The 9,060-nt window shown below is 47.0% G+C and overlaps 1 pseudogene across 1 annotated transcript; it reads right to left on the bottom strand.

Annotated features, from left to right (window-relative positions):
• Positions 1-982: 982 nt before the first annotated feature.
• Positions 983-7,341, bottom strand: LOC144105363 (TNF receptor-associated factor 5-like; annotated as a pseudogene). Its single transcript, XR_013308777.1, has 2 exons — positions 7,048-7,341; positions 983-2,651 (listed from the first exon to the last, which is right to left on the bottom strand). The product of XR_013308777.1 is annotated as a TNF receptor-associated factor 5-like (transcript).
• Positions 7,342-9,060: the final 1,719 nt, after the last annotated feature.

Below are 9,060 nucleotides of genomic sequence, written 5' to 3'. Positions count from 1 at the left end.
TATAACTTCCCCATCTGAACACGTTGCTTTTTGTGACGACGGTTGATTGCCTTGCAGTTACACTTGGCGCCGCGCACATCCCGCAATGCAAGCAGGGCGCATGGCGTAGCTTGTTACGTACCTTGATGCATTCCCCTGGAGAGCAGACGGCTAGTTGCTTGGTATGCTCGAGAAACGCCTTCGAGACTGTACGTCACAGAGAAGCATACCTTATATGGTCGGTACAGATCAGCATAATTTCGCTAACGTTGTCTTGAGTGCAGGAAGCCGTTACCCAATTTTTATCAGTGCACAATGCCGATGCAAGCGTCTGCCTTCGGAGTAACGCGAATTTATAATAATAAATGGTTTTGGGGGGAAAGGAAAATGAGCTGTATCTGTCTCATATATCGTTGGACGCCTGAACCGCGCCGTAAGGGAAGGGATAAATGGGGGAGTGAAGGAAGAAAGGAAGAAACAGGTGCCGTAGTGGAGGGCTCCGGAATAATTTCGACCACCTGGGGATCTTTAACGGGCATTGACATCGCACAGCACACGGAGACCTAAGAGTTTTGCCTCCATAAAAACGCAGCCGCCGCGGTCGGGTTCGAACCCGGGAGCTCCGGATCAGTAGTCGAGCGCCCTAACCACTGAGCCACCGCTGCGGGACAACGCGGATTGCGGCGAAGGACTTTTGTAGCGAGAGCTACATTACGGTAGCATTTCGAGCCTTCAGTGTGGCGGCGCCGCCACCCCGTGGCTGCACGGGCACACGGTCACGTAGTTGTTCACATGATGCGGAGCAGCTGCCGGCGGCGGCGCCGTGACTGATCACGTGGTTTTTATGGACGTATTACGCTTCTAAATTTCCGTTGCAGGTCATCGTCTCCAATGACCGCGAACATTCGCACTGTAGCTGCAGTGGACAACAGGTGTTCCAGGTTTATTTGGTTGATAAACGCACTAGCAGCTGATGCACTGCCAGAGGACTTTTATTTTTTAGAGAACGAAAACAACGATATTGTGCAGGATGTGCTGTTCAGCTGAGAGAAGAATGTTTTGAACAACAAAAATTGAGTCCTAATACATAGATATATACTTAGTTACATTTATTATCACAATGCGACACCACTGGCTGCTTTTTTCCGCGGAGGTCTTGTGAATAATTTGGGGCAGGGGCTTTAGGATGTGCATCAGAACCTGAGTGCAGCGGTGCTTTTTGTTGTACACCCGCCGAAATCGGGCCACCCGGGACAGGAAACGAGCCCGCGTACTTGTATCCTAACAAAACAAACCATAACCAAACCATAACAAAAAAGTGAACACATTCCCATCTCTTCGAAAACCAGGGGCAATAGCTGGAAGCCTGCTAACTAGAAGACTTCAAGCTTGTACAATGCATACAAAAAATCCACAAGGTCCGAGTCGCAGACTGACGTGAGGAGGTCTGGGCCCTGTCAAGAAAGTCATATAGGTGATAAAGCCGCAGTACGAACATAAGACGAACAATTTCTTCTAAATGGCGGGGCTCTTTGATGAAGTCGCCTTTCTGTCTCCTCTAATTTTTCGGTATCTGATGCCAGCAACTCCCACTTAACGAGAAGGTTGTCATTTTCCACATAGCCCTCATTGAAAAGGTCGTTGATGTCAAGGGGATTTCCCGGTAGGTAACATTCTTTGTTTTGTGACTGTGAGGGCTTTTCAAACTCCCGTCCATATGCTTCAGCCTCTATCTCTCTTTTCGAACCGCTTTTGGGGTGCGATACACTCAGCCTAACTTTACGCTTGAGTGGCCACTGAACATACTCATCCATGTCGCCCTTGTTTACGCGGATCCAGACATTAAGTTTGACAGATTCACCTTCTTTTCTGAAGTTCACTCCTGGTGATATGCAGTACCCACGAAGGTACAACATTTCACTCTCACACACTGCCCTGTATCCTTTTAGCGCGTTTTCTTGCAGAAGTTTGACACCTTTAACCTCGAAGATAGAGAGAGCTACTTGTAGTTTAGGGTGTCCCAACAACTCTCTGATTTTCTCTGTTGAAGTACGGGCATTTTCCTTAGCTTCGACTTTGATGGCGCTTGCTACCTGCGTCAAGTAGTCCTGAGTTTCGCTCGTCGCTTAAGCCAGTTCATCTCTCAGAGCTTTTTCTAAGGCGCTGATGCTTTCGTGTAGATTATTAATCTTTGTGCTCTCTATGGCGAAGCAGTTCTGCAGTTTCTCGTTTGAGGCAGTGATCTCAAGCATGCTTTCACTAAAAATGGCTTCATTTTGTCGTGTTTGAGCTGTAAATTCTTTCAGCGTTTCCTGGAAAGTATTAATGCCTTCAGAAATTTCATTGAATCTGTCCTCATGCGTGCCGATGGTAACTACCAATCGTTCAAGAAATGCTCTCATTTCAGCTGCCTGCTTTTGAAATGTTTGTTTGAAATCAAGAGGCGCTGCGTCTTGTGTGGCACTGGAAGGCGCTTTCTCCTCATAGTGAAGAGGCTGCAATGGTGGCAAACACTTCGACCTGAGATGTGACCACACATCACTGCAAAGAACGGTCGCCGAGCACTTGGGGCAGGAAACTGAATGGTGCCCACATTCGCGTTGGAAATGGCGGATGATCTCCAAAGCAGCCGCCGCAGTTTCGCAGCCATTTTCCTTGTTCCAGCACGAAACCTACATGGAAAAAAAAAATAATATTAACAGTGCAATTATTAGCGAATTTGAGTAAGCTGAACAGTGAACTCCTTTCATAATTTATTTGATGGATCAGATGCGCCCCATGCGACAGCGTTATCTTCTTTTGTTATTTGACGTTATTCCCAAATAAGCAAATAATTTAAGGGTTTAATAAAAAAAATGAATGCGTCACGTGGTAATCATTCTCGTGGATCGCGTTTCACCTATCGCGCAGCATGTATTGAAAAACTGAAATATCCTGCTCTAAGCACATATTATATTGGAAAAAATCTGCAGAAAACGGGAAGGAAGATGATTATAAGTGCATTTGGTGCAGATACAGCTGGGCTCTTTCTCGGCGGACAATGAATTTTTTATTCATTGATTCCTTCTCCATTCGTGGAAGGCTTCCACCGCGCTTTCCTCCATATCTGAAAACATCATACTTCTGTCTTACCTGTTGGAAAATTTAGAACAGCTTCACAAAACTCTCGACAGCACCAGTGCCATTTTGATCGCCGTTTCAAAGCAAACAGGACCGATACATATGGCTGGCGTTACTTATTTTAACGAAAAGAATAAGGCGCGCCAGCTGTTCCTTTGAAAATCCTATGTTATACTTTCAATCGTCATTCAAAACACGTTGCGATGGTTTAACGAAGCGATTGGTTCCAGTCCTCTTTGCTCGACTTGTGCGACTGTCGCAAGGTCCATGACACTTAGGAATTTTGCCGGAAAAATCCTGCGAGCGCTCCTTAAGCGGCAACCCCAGACGCACGGAATGAGGAGAGACAAAGAGAAGGGAGAAAATCGATCAACCAGGAGCCCTACATCATTTAAATATTGCCATACCGCCTCAATCAGCCGTTAAAAGCAATCATTGTAGTCAGTTTCATATAAATTTCCTAAACAGATATTAATTATCGATAAATCTACACTAATTCTAGTCATGCATCAATTGTAGCATTATTTCCGCTCCTTAAGCGGTTTCACATTGCGGCCTCTTTAAAAGTTTCTGCTAGAAACTACAGAAAAAAAACTACATTCAGTAGCCTTTAAATTGGTTAGGCATTAAAGGCATTGTCAACTTTCTGAAGTGACAATCCACGCGATGGTAGTGCAGTTAAGGAGATCTTTCGCTTCCGGAAGAACGGCAGACATTAGGATATTTTTTAATATCCGGCTTCTATAGTATCTGTGGAAGCTTTACACCGATATGAAAAAAAAAAGCATGCAAAGGATAGAGACAGAACGAAAACCGTGGGGAGGAGCTGGTTTGCCATCATTTCTTTGATAGAGGACCAAAGCTACTGATCCGGAGTTCGCGGGTTCGAACCCGACCGCGGCGGCTGCGTTTTTGTGGAGGAAAAACACTAAGGCGCCCGTTTGCTGTGCGATGTCAGTGCACGTTAAAGATCCCCAGGTGGTCGAAATTATTCCGGAGCCCTCCACTACGGCACCTCTTTCTTCCTTTCTATATTTCACCCCCTCCTTTCCCCCTTTTCTTACGGCGCGGTTCAGGTGTCCGCCGATATATGAGACAGATACTGCGCCATTTCCTTTCCCCAAAAACCAATTATTATTATTGAGGACCAAATCAGGTTAGGCAGCTGTCCGACATCGAAGGCAATTCTTGGTAAGAAAGAACTTTGAGCAAGCGATAGTGACGACAAAGCTCATTACTGATGTTATCAGTCTCTTATCACGCAAGACATGTCATACGCAAGGCGCCGTTCTAGGACAGCACAACCAGAACACGCACAGTTTGAAAGGGCTTTGAATGTACTTTGAAAGACGTTCGTGCATTTCACAAACGCACATACCTGTCCTTCATATCGTGACCCTCATAAGCGTAGATACTCCCATGCGTTTACTCTTTCTGATCGGGGCCTTGTGAATACCAAGCGCCTGTGGCAATGCGAGCCCGTTAGGCTTTTCGCTATTGCCCATCTGCCTGATGCGCACACTTAGAGCAAACAAGGAACTATGATACAATGGGCATGTCGGCGATAAGCCTTTCTTGATTCGCACATCACAGCACTTGGCGCTACTTCGTGCTTGAGCATAATATATCAGTTTTCTTTAAAGTATTTAAAGAATTACCTCAACTTTTTAACAGTACTATAGGATCACTTAATACCTGATGCCACAAGTATGGCCATGAAATGAGGGTGACAAACAACTCCTGCACGATACGAAAAGCAGCCGGCTTTTCTTTCACAGAGTGCACATGCAGCGTACAGCGCGAAATATGTGAAACGAGCGTAAAATGGCTGCAGTTAGTCTCCTCGGATTAAATCATTCCTCTTTTCTGTAAGAATATCATTCGTTACGGGATTAGCAGTAGTAAAGAGACACATGCATCCGCCAGAATGTGTGACACCAGAGAGATGCGGAAAAAAAAACCCGCAAGTATTAAAAGCAATGACCACGAATATGTAAGATATTTATTTATTTACTTTTTTATACTGTAGCCCCCATTGGGGCTATTGAAGAAGTGGGGTTAACAATTCATGTAAAATTATAAGTCGAATTGGATTAACCAAACAGGGAAATAGTAAATAACAAATATTTAACAGATGTTTCTGCACTAGGAATACAGTATTTAAGAAATCCAGGTTGCTAATATAGAGGTCTTGAGCTCTATTTGCCGCCCCGCCGCGGTGGCTCAGTGGTTAGGGCGCTCGACTACTGATCCGGAGTTCCCGGGTTCGAGCCCGACCGCGGCGGCTGCGTCTTTATGGAGGAAAAACGCTAAGGCGCCCGTGTGCTGTGCGATGTCAGTGCACGTTAAAGATCCCCAGGTGGTCGAAATTATTCCGGAGCCCTCAACTACGGCACCTCTTCCTTCCTTTCTTCTCTCACTCCCTCCTTTATCCCTTCCCTTACGGCGCAGTTCAGGTGTCCAACGATATATGAGACAGATACTGCGCCATTTCCTTTCCCCCAAAACCATTTATTATTATTACTCTATTCGCCGGAGCAAACGATTTAGAATTTCAAAGCGCTTTCTGGCTTTCACACGCAATAGTTGCGCTGAAGCGCTGCAACGTAGCTACAAGAACAAGAAAAGCGCGAGGGAACTGTCCGCGGCAAAGAAGCTGCGGTATGATCTAATATTGTTTGCCCTGCAGCACACTCCTCCAGTGCGCCGCACAAACCAGCTGACGTCGGTAGACTGTAAGGAAGGGGGCTCGGTTCACTCGGTGGAACAAGTGCAATGAACTGACATGCACAGCGATACGCGGCTGTCGCTGTTCGAAGCGCCCCCCTTTTCGTTGAATATAACCCGTTTATGGGCAACCCTCATATTGATATCGTTTACCGCAACACTGCGAGCGTTGCCTCCTGCGTATGTCTCATAGACACTTTCGGTATGTGCATTTTGTAAACTAGCACGATTTCCAGGGGAACACAAAAATAGGTCACGTCGAGAGTAGATAAACGCACCTTCGCGACACGAAGACTTGCAATGCCAAACAGAAAGCACGGAACACAAAGATAAGTTGACAAAAGAGTGCTGTGTGAGTCGGCACTGTCTTTATGGGTCGCTTTTTTTGTGTAGCACCTCAATTATTTGTCATGGATCACCAACCTGCAGCGTTATACTCCCCTTGAGCAACTACCAGCATGGTTAAGGAAGATTTGCACGCCACTTTAATCCCTGATTTAAAACACACCGAAGTGCGCTATTGGCTGTCACTATGGGGAACCTGCGCTGCCAAGGTGGCACTGAATTTGTTCCATTCGGTGACTCAAAACTGCTTTTGTCTGCCGCTTGGTCCGCTGCAAACGCGAGAACACATTCTGCGCGATTAGATACCCGCGTTTGACTGACAGCATTCATTGCCCAGATTCTCTCGGCGTAGCCCAGATAGCTGACGCACGGCACGTGCGCCTTCGACAGAGCGCGGAGGCTCACGCCGATAAGCGCCTGAAGGTGGCGCGGAAAGTACTAAGAGTACTACCCAAAACTGCTTGCTCTTCTCTCTAGGCAGTGTGTTATGGCGCTCCAATCGGCACCGCAAACTTCAGCGCAAGTTCCAGAGCGTTTGAGCCGGGACCTTCTCCGCTGTTCGAAGGACATTGCTCGATAAGGGCGTTTGACAGGCAAAGCCGATAGACTGTGCTGGCTGTCCAGATAAAGCGTATCGTCATACACTATTATTCCGTATTGAAGTATCCACAAAAACCGATCACACATGCGCAAAAACTTGAAAATCGTTTTGTCTTATTGGCCTTTAGGCGGCCCGCCAGCAGAGTCAGTGACTGTGCAGTTGTTCATGTGCTGCCGTTAACGTAGTGCTACACGTCGATCACTCTTCTTCAAGCATCCAACCCAGAATGAAATAAAACATAACGTTCGTTCCTGATTCTATTCTTTCACGCTTACCTGTCTTCGAAGCAGCTCCTCTGCGGGGCATTGCCTCCACTCGACGTCCTCGTCCAGGCACACGTGGCCGTCAAGCGGACAGAGCCGTCCACCGTCCTGGGCGCTTTGTGCGTAGCAGGAGTCGCACAGCACATGCAGGCACGGAAGGAACACAGTTTTCTTGCGCACCAATCCGCAGGCGCGGCACACCCTGTGCTGTGGAATGGGTTTTACGAAGCGGAGGGGCCTCCAGTCGAGTTCGGGGGAGAACCCGACCAGCGTGTACTCGATGCTTCCAGGAGGCATTCTTTAACACGTCCCTGCTCGACGCCCTCCGAACGAAACATGCCCTTTTGCGTTCGGCCAACGGGCGCTTTTATCGCTTCCTGTTCCTCAGCCGTCATCATGGTGACAATCGCGGATGGCGGCCTCTGCTGACTGTCGCTGATGGCTCTTCGGAGTGCGCGGCGCTTGTCTTGAGTAACCAGTTCTACAGCTGTAACCACCAGCTAGCTTGCGTTTTCTTTTAAAAATGAATCGCAGGGAGGTCAGGTAAAGCGACATAAAAAAAATGATTTTCAGCTGTGCAATGTTTGAGTAGATGAAGCGCAGAAAAGACAGTACACAGAGAAAGAATAACACTGGACACTGTGCTGTCTCGTGGTATTCTTTCTCTGTTTACTGTCTTTTGTGCGCTTCATCTACTCAAGCTATGCACCAACTTGCCTCGGAACGTGTTCTACAACTATGCAATGATTGGGATTTTTTTGGCCCTGATGATAAATATCGCTTTAATCTGCGTGCACAAGATGTGCAATTACTTCTTTAATATGCATATGCGAGATGCGAAAACTTTTCTCTTATTGTCGGGGAAAAAAATTTTGGCTGCATTTGAGCATATCGTAAAGCTCTAGATAGGTGCGAAGAGCGCACGAAGCCTTGACATGAGGCGCTGAATAATGGTCACCGGTATATCGAGACAGGCAGGATCCTAAGCAATGCGTCACTAAACGGGCCACAAAGATGCGTTCTTGGCTGTTTGACGGCTCTCGCCCTAATTTTCCTTCACATTTCTAACTTCGTTAGCGCTGTCGAAATACGTTAACTGCACATAGAAAAAAGGTATGTTAATGGGACGGAAAGAGATTTTTAGATTCGGCAATTTCGGTGGTCCTAGTACCTAGTGCGGTGGTCCTAGTGAGCAGATTTTTGCCGCTTGCTTTCTGGAGTGAAAGTATCGAGTAACTCTGACTTTTGCAAGTTTCCTTCATTCAGACTGTAGAAACAAGGCGTGACTGTAGAAACAAGCAGTGTGCGAAAAGTCGTCGTGATATACTGAGAATTGCTTCCTGACACTAACGAAAGCTTCTTCACTCGCTTAGTGCTCTGTGCCGCTTCTTTTGCCTTCAGTGACCGAAATCAGATTTGAATGGACGGGCGCGGATTTTCAGAATAGCTGGCTACGTACCTGACTCATGAAAATTGCTTGGGTTAGTGTGATTTGGAAATCAGCGTACCTATCCGTGATATCAATCACGGACCGACCTCGTCAGCATATCGCCAGCCAGACTGAAGCACCTGACTGAGCACAACTTGCTTTCAGCCAATAAGCATCGCTTCAAATGTGGTCGTTCCTGTGAGACGCAGCTGTTTGAAATATTAGATAGATAGATAAAGAGGAGGAGGGAAAGGCAGGGATGTTAACCAGAAAGGGGTTCCGGTTGGCTACCCTGCACTGGGGAAGAGGAATTAGGGGGCTAAAATGAGGAAGAGAGAAGGAGAAAAAGGAATAACACACACACACACACACACGCACAACGCTGTCACAATTTGTCACTCAGTCCAGTCGCTCTCAAGTAGGCAAAGAGTGCCTTGTATGCCTTGAGGGCAGTCGACTGCTGTGGCCACGGACCGAGGATCTTTTGCTCTGTTAATGGGCGAGGATCGAGGCGGTCCAGGGCACAACACAGTGTATGTCTTGCACTCGCTAATGCAGGGCACTCACAGAGAAGATGAGCGATGGTCTCCTCACAA

Source organism: Amblyomma americanum, chromosome 9, assembly GCF_052857255.1.
Source record: "Amblyomma americanum isolate KBUSLIRL-KWMA chromosome 9, ASM5285725v1, whole genome shotgun sequence".
NCBI lineage: Eukaryota > Metazoa > Arthropoda > Arachnida > Ixodida > Ixodidae > Amblyomma > Amblyomma americanum.
The sequence above is the reverse complement of the archived record's forward strand: the minus strand, read 5'-3'. Positions and strand labels throughout refer to the sequence as shown.